The following is a 16,656-nucleotide window of genomic DNA, read 5'->3' on the forward strand; positions in this document are numbered from 1 at the left end:
TCATCTTCATCACTATCATCCTCATCACCATAATCATTATCATCACTATCATGCTCATCACTACCATTATCAACACTATCATCATCATTATCACTATCATCCTCATCACCATAATCATTATTATAATCCTCATCACTATCTTCTTCATCACCATAATCATTATCATCAGCCTCATCACCAGCATCACTAGCATCCTCATCACTATCTTCCTCATCAATATCATCACCATAATCACTATCATTATCATCACTATCATCCTCATCACCTTCATCATCACTATCATCTTCATCACCATCATCCTCATCACTATGATCATTATCATCACTATCATCCTCATTACTATTATAATTATCATCACTATCAACCTCATCACTATCATCACTATCATCCTCATCACCATCATCATTATCATCACTATCATCCTCTTCACAATATTCATTATCATCACTATCATCCTCATCACCTTCATCATCACTATCATCCTCATCACTATGATCATTATCATCTCTATCATCCTCAACACCTTCATCATCACTAGTATCCTCATCACTATCATCACTATCATCTTCATCACCATCATCCTTATCACCATAATCATTATCATCACCATCATCCTCATCACTATCTTTATCATCACTATCATCATCATTATCATCATCACTATCATCCTCATCACCATAATCATTATTATCAAGATCATTACCACCATCACTATAATCTTCATCACCATAAACATTATTATCCTCCTCATCACTGTAATCTTCATCACCATAATCATTATTATCATCCTCATCACCATAATCATTATTATCATCCTCATCACCATAATCATTATCATCACTATCATCCTCATCACCTTCCTCATCACTGTCATCCTCATCTCTATCATCATTATCATCACTATCATCCTCATTACCTTCATCATCACTATCATCCTCATCACTATGATCATTATCATCACTATCATCCTCATTACTATTATCATTATCATCACTATCATCCTCAAATACTATCATCACTATCATCCTCATCACCATCATCATTATCATCACTATCATCTTCATCACCATAATCATTATTATCATCCTCATCACCATAATCATTATTATCAGCCTCATCACCATCATCCTCATCACTATCATCTTCATCACCATAATCATCATCATCCCTATCATCCTCATCACCATGATCATTATAATCACTATCATCCTCATTGCCTTCATCATCACCATCATCCTCATCACTATTATCATTATCATCACTATCATCTTCATCACTATCATCCTCATCACCATAATCATTATCATCACTATCATGCTCATCACTACCATTATCAACACTATCATCATCATTATCACTATCATCCTCATCACCATAATCATTATTATAATCCTCATCACTATCTTCTTCATCACCATAATCATTATCATCAGCCTCATCACCAGCATCACTAGCATCCTCATCACTATCTATCTCATCAATATCATCACCATAATCACTATCATTATCATCACTTTCATCTTAATCACCATAATAATCATCATCACTTTCATCCGCATCACCATGATCATTATTATCATCCTCATCACCATTATCATTATCATCACTATCATCCTCATCACCATTATTATTATCATCACTATCATCCTCATCACCATTATTATCTTGACTATCATCCTCATCACCATCATCACTATCATCCGCATCACCATTATTATCATCCTCATCATCACTATCATTATTATCATCACTATCATCCTCATCACTATACTCATTATCATCACTATCATCCTCATCACCTTCATCATCACTATCATCCTCATCACTATACTCATTATCATCACTATCATCCTCATCACCTTCATCATCACTATCATCCTCATCACTATACTCATTATCATCACTATCATCCTCATCACCTTCATCATCACTATCATCCTCATCACTACGATCATTATCATCACTATCATCGTCATCACCTTCATCATCACTACAATCTTGATCACTATAATCATTATCATCACTATCATCCTCATCACTATAATCACTATCATCCTCATCACCATAATCATTATCATCACTTTCATCCTCATCACCTTCATCATCACTATCATCCTCATCAATTTGATCATTATCATCACTATCATCCTCATTACTATTATAATTATCATCACTATCAACCTCTTCACTATCATCACTATCATCCTCATCACTACGATCATTATCATCACTATCATCGTCATCACCTTCATCATCACTACAATCTTGATCACTATAATCATTATCATCACTATCATCCTCATCACTATAATCACTATCATCCTCATCACCATAATCATTATCATCACTTTCATCCTCATCACCTTCATCATCACTATCATCCTCATCAATTTGATCATTATCATCACTATCATCCTCATTACTATTATAATTATCATCACTATCAACCTCTTCACTATCATCACTATCATCCTCATCACCATCATCACTATCATCTTCATCACATAATCATTATCATCAGCCTCATCACCAGCATCACTATCATCCTCATCACTATCTTCCTCATCAATATCATCACCATAATCACTATCATTATCATCACTATCATCCTCATCACCTTCATCATCACTATCATCTTCATCACTATCATCCTCATCACTATGATCATTATCATCACTATCATCCTCATTACTATTATAATTATCATCACTATCAACCTCATCACTATCATCACTATCATCCTCATCACCATCATCATTATCATCATTATCATCACTATCATCCTCTTCACAATATTCATTATCATCACTATCATCCTCATCACCTTCATCATCACTATCATCCTCATCACTATGATCATTATCATCTCTATCATCCTCAACACCTTCATCATCACTAGTATCCTCATCACTATCATCACTATCATCTTCATCACCATCATCCTTATCACCATAATCATTATCATCACTATCATCCTCATCACTATCTTTATCATCACTATCATCATCATTATCATCATCACTATCATCCTCATCACCATAATCATTATTATCAAGATCATTACCACCATCACTATAATCTTCATCACCATAAACATTATTATCCTCCTCATCACTGTAATCTTCATCACCATAATCATTATTATCATCCTCATCACCATAATCATTATTATCAGCCTCATCAACATCATTCTCATCACTATCATCTTCATCACCATAATCATCATCATCCCTATCATCCTCATCGCCATGATCATTATAATCACTATCATCCTCATTGCCTTCATCATCACTATAATCCTCATCAATATTATCATTATCATCATTATCATCTTCATCACTATCATCCTCATCACCATAATTATTATCATCACTATCATCCTCATCACTATCATTATCAACACTATCATCATCATTATCACTATCATCCTCATCACCATAATCATTATTATCATCCTCATCACCATCACTATCATCTTCATCACCATAATCATTATTACCATCCTCATCACCATCATCGTCATCACCATAATCATTATCATCAGCCTCATCACCATCATCACTATGTTCATCATCCATATCATCACCATAATCACTATCATTATCATCAATATCATCTTAATCACCATAATAATCATCACTATCATCCTCATCACTATGATCATTATAATCACTATCATCCTCATCGCCATCATCATTACCATAATCATTATCATCATCACTATAATCCTCATCACAATGAACATTATCATCACTATCATCCTCATCACCATCATCATTACCATAATCATTATCATCATCACTATAATCCTCATCACAATGAACATTATCATCACTATCATCCTCAACACCTTCATCATTATCATCCTCATCACCATTATTATCGTCAACATTATCACTAACTTCCTCGTCATCATTATCATCACTATCATCCTCATCACCATCGTCATTATCATCACCATCATCCTCATCACCATCATCATTATCACTATCACCATAATCATTATCATCTTCATCACATATTCATTATCATCATCGTGATCATTATCATCCTCATTACCATCATCATCACAATTATCCTCATCATTATCATTAATATTATCACTATTTTCATCATCACTATCATCCTCATCACTATCATCACCATGATCATTATCATCACTATCATCCTCATCACGATGATCATTATCATCCTCATCATCCTCATCACCATTATCACAATCACCATAATCACTATAATCATCAACATCATCTTCAACACATAATCATTATTATCATCATCATCACCATGATCATTACCATCACTATTATCCTCATCAGCATCATACTTATCCTTATCACTATCATCAATATTATCAGTATTATCATCATCCTCATGATCCACCATGATCATTATCATCACTATCAACCTCATCACCATGATCATTATCATCACTATTAACCTCATCACTATCTATCTCATCACCATGATCATTGTCATCACTATCATCCTCATCACCATCATCACTATCATCTGCAAATTTTCACCTGTAATTGTAAAAAATTGCTGTAAGTATTTAGGCCATTCATCAAGAAGGTAAAGCAGGAGGTATCACATATATCTCCTGTCTACCTTGCTCTTGTGGAATGTCCCGCTGTCCCCATACACTAGTATCACAGATATCTCCTGCTTACCTTTCTCTCCCGGAATGGCCCGCTGTCCCCATACACTAGTATCACATATATCTCCTGCTTACCATTCTCTCCCGGAATGTCCCCTCTGTCCCCATACACTAGTATCACAGATATCTCCTGCTTACCTTTCTCTCCCAGAATGGCCATCTGTCCCAATACACTAGTATCACAGATATCTCCTTTTTACCTTGCTTTCGTGGAATGGCCCGCTGTCCCCATACACTAGTATCACAGACATCTCCTGTTTACCTGGCTCTCGTGGAATGGCCTGCTGTCCCCATATACTAGTAACACATATGTCTCCTGCTTACCATTCTCCCCCGGAAGGGCCCACTGTCCCAATACACTAGTATCACAGATATCTCCTGCTCCCTCAGGAAGCCCAAGCCCGGGTAATCTGTACCCACTCCCCCTCTCTCGGCGCCCCTGATTGCCGCTGTCCTCATACACTAGTATCACAGATATCTCCTACTTACCTTTCTCTCCTGGAATGGCCTGCTGTCCCCATACACTAGTATCACATATATCTCCTGCTTAGCTTTCTCTCCCGGAATGGCCTTCTGTCCTCATACACTATTATCACAGATATCTCCTGCTTACTTTTCACTCCCAGAATGTCCCGCTGTCCCCATACACTACTATCACAGATATCTCCTGCTTACCTTTCTCTCCCGGAATAGCCCGCTGTCCCCATAGACTAGTATAACAGATATTTTCTACTTACCTTCCTCTCCTGGAAGGGTCCGCTGTCCTCATACACTAGTATCACAGATATCTCCTGCTTACCTTTCTCTCCTGGAATGGCCCGCTGTCCCCATACACTAGTATCACAGATATCTCCTGATTACCTTTCTCTCCCGGAATGGCCCGCTGTCCCCATACACTAGTATCACAGATATCTCTTGCTTACCTTTCTCTCCTGGAATGACCCACTGCCCCATACACTAGTATCACAGATATCTCCTGCTTACCTTTCTCTCCCGGAATGGCCCGCTGTTCCCATACTCTAGTATCACAGATATCTCCTGCTTACCTTCCTCTCCCGGAATGGCTGCTGTCCCCATTCACTAGTATCACAGCTATCTCCTGCTTACCTTCCTCTCCAGGAATGGCCGCTGTCCTCGTACACTAGTATCACAGATATCTCCTACTTACCTTTCTCTCCAGGAATGGCCCGCTGTCCTCATACACTAGTATCACAGATATCTCCTGCTTACCTTTCTCTCCCGGAATGGCCCACTGTCCACATACACTACTATCAAAGATATCTCCTGCTTACCTTCTCTCCCGGAATGGCCCGCTGTCCCCATACACTAGTATCACAGATATCTCCTGTTTACCTTTCTCTCCTGGAATGGCCCTCTGTCCCCTTACACTAGTATCACACATATCTCCTGCTTACCTTCCTCTCCTCCTGTCCCCATACACTAGTATCACAGATATCCCCTACTTACCTTCCTCTCCCGGAATGGCCGCTGTCCCCATACACTAGTATCACAGATATCTCCTACTTAACTTTCTCTCCCGGAATGGCCCGCTGTCCCCATACACTAGTATCACAGATATCTCCTGCTTACCTTCCTCTCCCGGAATGGACCGCTGTCCCCATACACTAGTATCACAGATATCTCCTGCTTACCTTCCTCTCCCGGAATGGCCCGCTGTCCCCATACACTAGTATCACAGATATCTCCTGCTTACCTTCCTCTCCCGGAATGGCCGCTGTCCCCATACACTAGTATCACAGATATCTCCTGCTTACCTTCCTCTCCCGGAATGGCCCGCTGTCCCCATACACTAGTATCACAGATATCTCCTGCTTACCTTCCTCTCCCGGAATGGCCCGCTGTCCCCATACACTAGTATCACAGATATCTCCTGCTTACCTTTCTCTCCCGGAATGGCCCGCTGTCCCCATACACTAGTATCACAGATATCTCCTGCTTACCTTCCTCTCCCGGAATGGCCCGCTGTCCCCATACACTAGTATCACAGATATCTCCTGCTTACCTTCCTCTCCCAGAATGGCCGCTGTCCTCATACACTAGTATCACAGATATCTCCTGCTTACCTTCCTCTCCCGGAATGTCCCTCTGTCCCCATACACTAGTATCACAGATATCTCCTGCTTACCTTTCTCTCCCGGAATGGCCCGCTGTCCCCATACACTAGTATCACAGATATCTCCTGCTTACCTTTCTCTCCCGGAATGGCACGCTGTCCCCATACACTAGTATCACAGATATCTCCTGCTTACCTTCCTCTCCCGGAATGGCCCGCTGTCCCCATACACTAGTATCACAGATATCTCCTGCTTACCTTCCTCTCCCAGAATGGCCGCTGTCCTCATACACTAGTATCACAGATATCTCCTGCTTACCTTCCTCTCCCGGAATGTCCCTCTGTCCCCATACACTAGTATCACAGATATCTCCTGCTTACCTTTCTCTCCCGGAATGGCCCGCTGTCCCCATACACTGTTACCAACCGCATTTTGGCCTCTTCATTTGTTCCCAGACTGGATGGGGTTAATCCAGTGTTTTCCCAGGCCAGGACAATAAGGCACGCCCCAGGAAGTAAGGTCTTGATTGCACCAGCTGGTTGATTTGTGCTCCTGGATATTTAAATCCATTTGGATCCATGCTGCCTTGCCAACTATATTGGATTCCTGATCCCATCGGCTGCTGCATGGTCAGCGCTCCACTTACCTGCTTCCTGACATGCTGCCATTCTGCCATCTCCACGCTCCATTGTTTCCAGACCAGCTTCTTTGACTTCAGCTGCATCTCAGCTGATTCCCATATCGAACCAGCTTCCTCGACTCTCCGTGCTGCCGGTGGATCTCCACAGCAGCAGCCGACTCCAGGTGCTGGGTGCTCCCTCATCCCAGACCTGTTTTCCCTGTCAGCTCTGAGCTGCCTCCGGCTCGCCTAGCCACAACACCATCGGATACCATCTACATCGGCATGTTAGCTGCAACATTGGCTGCTCCATCTGCCAATTGGCTATCTACATCGGCTTGTTAGCCACAACATTGGCCCCTTGGCCGCTCCATCGGCCAATTGGCTATCTACATCAGCTTGTTAGCCACAACATCGGCCCCTTGGCCGCTCAATCAGCCAATTGGCCATCTACATCGGCTTATTAGCCGCACCATTGGCTCCTTGGCCTCAACATCGGCCTGTTGGCCATCAATACCGGCTCAATAGCCGAACCATCGGCCTGTTAACCATCAATACCGGCTCATTAGCTGCAGAACTAACTCGCAGGTCACATTATCAGCCACACCATCGGCTTATGTGTCACTTTAAACTGTATTAGCAGTTCCTGCTCCACAAACAACAGGATATTCAGCTATCCCAACTCCTTCCACCCGAACCATAAGCCTTCCTGGCACCTTAGATTCTACACCTGCTCTTTGTAACTCCCTGTCTATCCAGATTCCAGACGGTTCCCTTAAGAGGCATCTCCGGAGGCCGTAACATTATAGTCGGCCGATAATAAAAAAATATATATATTTTTATTTACAAGACATTAAGGTTGTCGCCAGCCATATCTATAATTTATTATGGAGCAAGGATAAAACCCTGCCCAGGTGCTTGCCGCCGAGATTCAAGTTCTTACCCAGAAGGTCCGGAACTGTCAATATGGGTAAAGGACAATCGGGCACCAGTGTATCCTGTTCCCATTCAGGAACCTAAGATGAACCTGCCAGATTGATTTTCTGGAGATCGACGTCAGTTTTAAAATTTTCGTGAGAGCTGCAAACTTTATTTTCATCTTCGTCCAGTCTCTCCAGCTGCAACGGGTAGGACTGGTTATCTCTCTCCTTCATGGGGACCCACAGACCTGTGCATTCAGGTTGCCCTCAACGCATGTTGCGCTACAGACTGTGGAGGCTTTCTCTACGGCATTAGGCCTTTTATATGATGACCCAGATCGCACGGCTTTGGCAGAATCAAAATTGCGTGCCCTCAGACAAGGTCAGAAGGCAGCGGAAGATTATTCCTCGGAATTCCGCCGATGGTCCACCAATTCAGGCTGGAATGATCCGGCATTACGCAGCCAATATCGCCTCGGTCTGTCAGACGCCATCAAAGACATCCTGGTACAACATTCACCCTCGGAGTTACAGGATGAGTTAATGCAATAGGCCATTAGAATCGATCGATGTCTACAAGAACATAGGCGTGAACAAAATCTTCCTACTAAGCCTCCTCGCTCTCTTTCATGGAGTGCACCTACGGATACAGATGAGCCCATACAAATTGGGGCTTCTTGTCTAATGCCAGAAGAAAGATGCAGAATAAGATCTTTAGGCCTTTGCATGTACTGTGGCGACAAGGGACATTCAGTTAGTGGTTGTCCTCTCAAACCACTAAAAGACAAGGCCTAGGTGTTCGGGAGGATCTGCACTTAGGCCTAGCTTCCATGTCCTCCAAAAATTCATTTCTAGTTCCAACAACCAACCAGCTTGTGAATTCCATCCTCACCACTTCGGCTTTTCTAGATAGCATGGCAGCTCGAAATTTTATGGATTTTCTTTTTTCCACTCTCTAGGCATTCCAGCTATTCCTCTGGAACACAAGATTTCCATCTGTGGACTAGGCAGAGGATTGATCCTTTCAGGTCATGTCAAGTTTAAAACACCCCCTCTCCATGTTTCCATTGGGGTTTTACACTCCAAGACTTTGTAATTTTACCTTCTCCATTGCCCTTTGGCGCCAGTCGTGCTTGGCTTCCCATGGCTAAAGGATCACAATCCTGTTATTGATTGGCATTCTGGGGAGATTGTCAAATGGAGTCAGACCTGTCAGAGTCGTTGCTTGGCCATCCCAGTTCAGACTGTTCTTCAGTTGCAGAGGTTCATCCAGCTATTCCTTCATACCAAGACTATGCTGATGTTTTTTCAAAAAAATTGGCGGATGTTCTTCCTCCTCACAGGTCCTATGACTGCGCGATCAACCTAATTCCTGGTGAAAAACTACCCAAAGGATGGTTATACTCCCTTTTGGTACCAGAGGAGAAAGCTATGAAAGAATTCATAGAGGACGCCTTGGCTAAAGGATTTATTCGGCCTTCCAGATCACCTTTGGGAGTTGTATTCTTCTTGTAGGGAAGAAAGATGGATCTCTTCATCCCTGCATTGACTATCGATGGCTCAATAACATTACTATAAAAATTCTTATCCTCTACCTCTCATTCCAGTCCTATTTGACAAGGTACATCAAGCCAGTGTCTTCTCCAAGATTGATCTTCGTGGGGCGTACAATTCAATTCACATTAAAAAAGGGGATGAATGGAAAACAGCTTTCAGTACTCACTTAGGTCACTACAAATACTTGGTTATGCCCTTCGGGTTGTCCAATGCCCCGGCTGTTTTTCAGGACCTGATTAATTAAATTCTTCGTGAGTTCTTGGGGGTTTTTGTTGTCATATACCTAGAAGACATTCTGATTTTTTCCCAATCATTGGATGAGTATCATTTGCATGTACGTCAGGTTCTTCAAAAGCTGTGAGAGAATCATCTATATACCAAATTAGAGAAATGTGACTTTCTTCTGTCCACAATCACTAGTATCACATCAATACATGAGGAGGTCCAGGCTCATCCACTGCTGTATATCAACCTTTTCACATCATTACATGAGGAACTGCTAGCTCATCCACATTACCGTATCTCTACCCCCTCACATCATTACATGAGGAGGTCAAGGCTAATCCACTGCATATTTCTACCCCCTCACATCATTACATGAGGAGGTCCTGGCTCATCCACTGCCGTATCTCTACCTCCTCACTTCATTACATGAGGAGGTCCTGGCTGATCCACTGCCATATCTCTACCTCCTCACTTCATTACATTAGGAGGTCCTGGCTCATCCACTGCCGTATCTCTATCTCCTCACATCATTACATGAGGAGGTCCTGGCTCATCCACTGCCATATCTCTACACCCTCATATCATTACATGAGTAGGTCCTGGCTCATCGACTGCCATATCTCTACCTTCATACATCATTACATGAGGAGGTCCTGGCTCATCCACTGCCGTATCCCTACCCCCTCACATCATTACATGAGGAGGTCCTGGCTCATCCACTCCCGTATCTCTACCCCATCACATCATTACATGAGGAGGTCCTGGCTCATCCACTGCCGTATCTCTACCCCCTCAATCATTACATGATGAGGTCCTGGCTCATCCACTGCCATATCTCTATCTCCTCACATCATTACATGAGGAGGTCCTGGCTCATCCACTCCTGAATCTCTACCCTCTCACATCATTACATGAGGAGGTCCTGGCTCATCCACTACCATATCTCTACCCCTCACATCATTACATGAGGAGGTCCTGGCTCATCCACTCCCATATCTCTACCCCCTCACATCATTACATGAGGAGGTCCTGGCTCATCAACTGCCGTATCTCTACCCCCTCACATCATTACATGAGGAGGTCCAGGCTCATCCACTCCTGTATCTCTACCCCCTCACATCATTAAATGAGGAGGTCCTGGCTCATCCATTCCCGTATCTCTACCCCTTCACATCATTACATGAGGAGGTCCTGGCTCATCCACTGCCATATCTCTACCCCCTCACATCATTACATGAGGAGGTCCAGGCTCATCCTCTCCCGTATCTCTACCCCATCACATCATTACATGAGGAGGTCCTGGCTCATCCATTCCCGTATCTCTACACCCTCACATCACTAAATGAGGAGGTCCTGGCTCATCCATTCCCGTATCTCTACCCCCTCACATCATTACATGAGGAGGTCCTGGCTCATCCACTGCCATATCTCTATCTCCTCACATCATTAAACGAGGAGGTCCTGGCTCATCCACTGCCATATCTCTACCTCCTCACTTCATTACATGAGGAGGTCCTGGCTCATCCACTGCTATATCTCTATCTCCTCACATCATTACACGAGGAGGTCCTGGCTCATCCACTGCCGTATCTCTATCTCCTCACATCATTACATGAGGAGGTCCTGGCTCATCCACTGCCATATCACTATCTCCTCGCATCATTACATGAGGAGGTCCTGGCTCATCCACTGCTGTATCTCTACCCCCTCACATCATTACATGAGGAGGTCCTGGCTCATCAACTGCCATATCTCTATCTCCTCACATCATTACATGAGGAGGTCCTGGCTCATCCACTGCTGTATCCCTACCGCCTCACATCATTACACGAGGAGGTCCTGGCTCATCCACTGCCGTATCTCTACTCCCTCACATTGTTACATGAGGAGGTCCTGGCTCATCCACTCCCGTATCTCTATCTCCTCACATCATTACACGTGGAGGTCCTGGCTCATCCACTGCCGTATCTCAATCTCCTCACATCATTACATGAGGATGTCCTGGCTCATCCACTGCCATATCTCTATCTCCTCACATCATTACATGAGGAGATCCTGGCTCATCCACTGCCATATCTCTATCTCCTCACATCATTACATGAGGAGGTCCTGGCTCATCTACTGCCGTATCTCTACCCTCTCACATTGTTACATGAGGAGGTCCTGGCTCATCCACTGCCGTATCTCTATCTCCTCACATCATTACATGAGGAAGTCCTGGCTCATCCACTGCCGTATCTCTATCTCCTCACATCATTACATGAGAATGTCCTGGCTCATCCACTGCCGTATCTCTATCTCCTCACATCATTACATGAGGAGGTCCTGGCTCATCAACTGCCGTATCTCTACCCCCTCACATCATTACATGAGGAGGTCCTGGCTCATCCACTCCCGTATCTCTACCCCCTCACATCATTACATGAGGAGGTCCTGGCTCATCCACTGCCATATCTCTATCTTCTCACATCATTACATGAGGAGGTCCTGGCTCATCCACTGCCATATCTCTATCTCATCACATCATTACATGAGGAGGTCCTGGCTCATCCACTGCCATATCTCTACCGCCTCACATCATTACACGAGGAGGTCCTGGCTCATCCACTACCGTATCTCTATCTTCTCACATCATTACATGAAGAAGTCCTGGCTCATCCACTTCCATATCTCTATCTCATCACATCATTACATGAGGAGATCCTGGCTCATCCACTGCCGTATCTATCTCCTCACATCATTACATGAGGAGGTCCTGGCTCATCCACTGCCATATCTCTATCTCATCACATCATTACATGAGGAGGTCCTGGCTCATCCACTGCCGTATCTCTACCGCCTCACATCATTACACGAGGAGGTCCTGGCTCATCCACTACTGTATCTCTATCTCCTCACATTATTACATGAGGAGGTCCTGGCTCATCCACTTCCATATCTCTATCTCATCACATCATTACATGAGGAGATCCTGGCTCATCCACTGCCGTATCTCTATCTCCTCACATCATTACATGAGGAGGTCCTGGCTCATCCACTGCCGTATCTATCTCCTCACATCATTAGATGAGGAGGTCCTGGCTCATCCACTGCCATATCTCTATCTCATCACATCATTATATGAGGAGGTCCTGGCTCATCCACTGCCATATCTCTACCGCCTCACATCATTACACGAGGAGGTCCTGGCTCATCCACTACCGTATCTCTATCTTCTCACATCATTACATGAAGAAGTCCTGGCTCATCCACTTCCATATCTCTATCTCCTCACATCATTACATGAGGAGGTCCTGGCTCACACCACCTAAGCAGCTGATTCAGACTCGCTCGCTAGGAAGCGATCGCTTGTAGCTGGCCGATTTTAGCAATCTGTGCATGTGTATACATCACAATGCGCGTGCATGAACCACTGCAAAAGATTGGGAAGCGCTCGCTCGCCCAGCATAGACAGCCCAATTGAATGAGTGACAGGAGAAGCCGTTTGTGGGTGGTGACAGGGGCTGGCCACTAGAAACGTGGGAGTGGAGGTATGAACGCAGGCGTGCCTGAGCGTCTCAACGCCGTTTCAGAGGTGTGCATAATTAACAGGCAGTGTCATAGTAGAAGTCAACTAGTTATATTTCATACTGAAGTGATCGCAGTGCTTGCGGAAGGGTATTGTCAACCTCATGCACTGCGATCACATCCGATGGTAGTCGATGTACCAATGTTTTCATGCTCTTCCAGGAGATGATGTGCGCAAGTGGGCATCTTATGAATGGCTGGTGGGCATCTGCATATACAAAGTGATCGCACGCTAAGACATAGTGGAGCTGATTCAGACCCGCTCACTAGATGCATTCGCTCGCTCCCAGCGTATGCAAATCTAATGCATGCCATGAAAGCAGGCAATCGTAAGGCAAAGCATTAGCACGCCCTCTATGTCGTTCACTCATGCGCATTGCAATGTATACAGATGCACAGATTGCTTAAATCGGCTAGCTACAGTATGAGTGATTGCTTCCTCGTGAGCGGGTCTGAATCAGCTCCTGTGAGTGTGCTAATGCCTTGCTGTACGATCTCCTGTCTTGCTGGGTGTGCATTAGATTTGCTTACCCTGGGAGCGAGAGAAAGCATCTAGCAAGCTGGTCTGAATAAGCTCTTGAGTTCCTTCTTGCATCTCTGATCTCATCTTCAGTCTCCCACACCTGTTCCTACCCAAACCAACCCTCAAGCATGACATAGTGTCCCTTATGTAGTGTCCCCAGTAGTGCCCCTTATACAGTGCCCCCAGTAGTGCCTCTTATGCAGTGCCCTCAGTAGTGCCCTTATACAGTGCCCCCAGTAGTAGTGTCCCTTACACAGTGCCCCCAGTAGTGTCCTTTATGCAGTGCCCCCAGTAGTGTCCCTTATGCAGTGCCCCCAGTAGTGCCTTTTATGCAGTGCCCCCAGTAGTGCCCCCAGTAGTGCCCCCAGTAGTGTCCTTTATGCAGTGCCCCCAGTAGTGTCCCTTATGCAGTGCCCCCAGTAGTGCCTTTTATGCAGTGCACCCAGTAGTGCCCCCAGTAGTGTCATTTTTGCAGTGCCCCCAGTAGTGTCCCTTATACAGTGCCCTCTGTAGTGCCCCTTATACAGTGCCCACAGTAGTGTCCCTTATACAGTGCCCCCAGTAGTGCCCCTTTTACAGTGCCCACAGAAGTAGTACACCTTAAACAGTGCCTCCAATAGTGTCCCTTATACAGTGCCCCCAGCAGTGCCCCTTATGCAGTGCCCCCAGTATTGTCCCTTATACAGTGCCCCCAGTAGTCCCCCTTATACAGTGCCCCCAGTAGTAGTACCCCCTTAAACAGTGCCTCCAATAGTGCCCCTTATACAGTGCCCCCAGCAGTGCCCCTTATGCTGTGCCCCCAGTAGTGCCCCTTATACAGTGCCCCCAGTAGTGCCCCTTATGCAGTGCCCCCAGTAGTGATTCTTATGCAGTGCCCCCAGTAGTGGTGTCCCTTATGCAATGCCCCCAGCTGTCCCCCTTATACAGTGCCCCCAGAAGTGCCCCTTATATAGTGCCAGCAGTAGTCCCCCTTAAACAGTGTCTCCAGTAGTGCCCCTTATACAGTGCTCCCAGTAGTGCCCCTTATACAGTTCCCCCAGTAGTGCCCCTTTTACAGTTCCCCCAGAAGTGCCCCTTATACAGTTCCCCCAGTAGTAGTGCCCCTTATACAGTTCCCCCAGTAATGCCCCTTGTACAGTGCCACCAGTAGTGCCCCTTATACAGTTCCCCCAGTAGTGCTGCTTATACAGTGTCCCCAGTAATGCCCCTTATACAGTTCCTCCAGTAGTGCCCCTTATACAGTTCCCCCAGTAGTGCCCCTTATACAGTTCCCCTAGTAGTGCCCCTTATACACTTCCCCCAGTAGTGCCCCTTATACAGTTCCCCTAATAGTGCCCCTTATACACTTCCCCCAGTAGTGCCCCTTATACAGTGCCACCAGCAGTGCCCCTTATACAGTTCCCACAGTAGTAGTGCCCCATACAGTTCTCCCAGTAGTAGTGTCCCTTATACAGTGCCCCCAGTAGTGTCCCTTATACAGTGCCCCCAGTAGTGCCCCTTATACAGTGCCCCCACTAGTGCCCCTTATACAGTGCCCCAGTAGTGCCCCTTATACAGTGCCACCAGTAGTGCCCCTTATGCAGTTCCCCCAGTAGTGCCCCTAATACAGTTCCCCTAGTAGTGCCCCTTATACAGTGCCCACAGTAGTGCCCCTTATACAGTTCCACCAGTAGTGCCCCTTATACAGTTCCTCCAGTAGTAGTGCCCCTTATACAGTTCTCCCAGTAGTAGTTCCCCTTATACAGTGCCCCCAGTAGTGCCCCTTATACAGTTCCCTCAGTAGTAGTGCCCCTTATACAGTGCCCCCAGTAGTGCCCCTTATACAGTTCCCCTAGTAGTAGTGCCCCTTATACAGTTCCCCCAGTAGTAGTGCCCCTTATATAGTGCCCCCAGTAGTGCCCCTTATACAGTGCCCCCAGTAGTGCCCCTTATACAGTGCCTCCAGTAGTGCCCCTTATGCAGTTCCCCCAGTAGTGCCTCTTATACAGTGCCACCAGTGGTGCCCCTTATGTAGTTCCCCCAGTAGTTCCCCTTATGCAGTTCCCCCAGTAGTGCCCCTTATACAGTGCCACCAGTAGTGCCCCTTATACACTTTCCCCAGTAGTAGTGCACCTTATACAGTGCCACCAGTAGTGTCCCTTATACACTTCCCCCAGTAGTAGTGCCCCTTATACACTTACCCCAGTAGTGCCCCATATACAGTGCCCCCAGTATGTATTTATTTATTTCTTACCAGTTATTTATATAGCGCACACATATTCTGCAGCGCTTTACAGAAAATATTTGGCCATTCATATCAGTCCCTGTACCAGTAGAGCTTACACTCTATATTCCCTATCACATGGTCACACACATACACACTTGGGTTAATTTTGTTGGGAGCCAAGTAACCTACCAGTATATTTTTGGAGTGTGGGAGGAAACCGGAGGACCCAGAGGAAACCTACGCAAGCACAGGGAGTATATACAAACTCCACAGTTAGGGCCGAGGAGGGAATCTAACCCACGAC

The sequence above is a fragment of the Taudactylus pleione genome, unplaced genomic scaffold, assembly GCF_031769625.1.
Source record: "Taudactylus pleione unplaced genomic scaffold, aTauple2 ptg001358l, whole genome shotgun sequence".
NCBI lineage: Eukaryota > Metazoa > Chordata > Amphibia > Anura > Myobatrachidae > Taudactylus > Taudactylus pleione.